At 55.7% G+C, this 1414-nt stretch overlaps 1 non-coding gene across 1 annotated transcript; it reads right to left on the bottom strand.

Annotated features, from left to right (window-relative positions):
• Window positions 1–319: 319 nt before the first annotated feature.
• Window positions 320–523, bottom strand: LOC134414002 (small nucleolar RNA SNORA74). The gene has a single exon (XR_010026634.1). It is a non-coding gene; the product is annotated as a small nucleolar RNA SNORA74 (small nucleolar RNA).
• Between the last annotated feature and the right edge of the window lie 891 nt (window positions 524–1414).

The raw sequence follows: 1414 nt of genomic DNA, 5'->3' as shown, positions 1-1414 counted from the left end.
TGGAGGAGCCTTCCTCCATCATGCGAACAGAGGTTTTATGACACACACAAGTTCCATATTTATGAGCTATTCCTCTGTGATGCTCTACATCTGGCCTGTAGGCCACACAGTATAAATAATTCCAACTTCATAAGTGATTTATTATATAATTACCTTGCTTATGTAATTCGACCAGTAAGAGCAGGCCCAGGCCATTGGAGACTCAGGCTGCTATTGGCTGGTTAGCTGAGTAGTAACTGGCTCAGCCAATGAGGATTACCTTCATGGGCCTTCTCATCTATATAAGGAAGTTAGATCTCAATAAAGCTGCCTGTTGCTGCATGGACACTCACAGTCTAGTCACCTGTCTCCACGGGCAGGAGTTACTCCACTCTCAGGCATGCAGAGTGCTGCCAAAACCTGGCACCACTGAGCACCAAGACGGCCTCGCTGGTGCCAGGAAAGCTCAGCAGCACCTTTCTCTCCCAGCAGCATAACACTGCCACAGGCACTGAGCAGCCACGAGCAGCTGACTACTGCTGGGAGACAAAAACCCCAGAACTGGGGGGTTTACAGTGCAGAAAAAACATGGAGGCACTTTTCTGATGATGCCTACTCTCATCAAGGCTTCATCCAGCAAGAGGAATAGATAAGCTAAACTTATTTCTGGATAAACCACGTTATTTCCACCCTGAGGACCTGAGGCTAGCACAGGAGCCAGCAGAGGCCTTTTAGACAGCAAAATATTTTTGCCCATTTTCCCAGGCTGGCTCACGGTCACACCTCACCCATGTGGCTCCAGAGCTCTTGCTGTGTCCCACGGGCAGGTTATCCCTTCACATCTGCTCTCGCAGGCTCCAGTGCCCTCCCGGAGCGCCTCCCCGGCTGTCCCAGCACAGCTCAGCACAGCTCAGCTCGGGGTTCCACACGCGACGGGGCCGGGGCACCTCAGAGCTGCTCCTTCGGGCAGGTCACTGCCATCGGTCATCGGCTGAAGGCCTAAAGAGAGGACAGCAGAAACATCACAAATAAGCCATTAGTTCCATCTGTATTCACAAAGCTTAACAGCAGCGGCCTGGCTTGTGGCAGAGGACAAAAGCCAGCACACCGAGCGAAAGGCTGAGGAATTAATGCTGAACCGCACAGCCGAGCAACATCCCCAGTCCCCCGGCCGAACAGATAAATAGGAGACAGTGAGTATTTCAGGTGGCGCCTTCCTGCCCCGGAGCCCCGGTCTCCAGCCCCGCTGCCGCCGCCACCCGTGCCCTGTACCCGCCCCCCCCCCCTCACCTCATGGCGGTGGTGGCCCCTCATGGCGAGGGAGCTCGGCCCGCCAGAGCCGCTCCTTGCCCTCATAGCAGCGAGCTGAAGGAGCCCAGCCCGCCAGAGCCGCTCCTTGCCCTCATGGCGGCGAGCTGAACGAGCCTGGCCCGCC

The sequence above is a fragment of the Melospiza melodia genome, unplaced genomic scaffold (genome assembly GCF_035770615.1).
Source record: "Melospiza melodia melodia isolate bMelMel2 unplaced genomic scaffold, bMelMel2.pri scaffold_70, whole genome shotgun sequence".
NCBI lineage: Eukaryota > Metazoa > Chordata > Aves > Passeriformes > Passerellidae > Melospiza > Melospiza melodia.
This window is presented reverse-complemented; position numbering and strand designations above follow the sequence as displayed.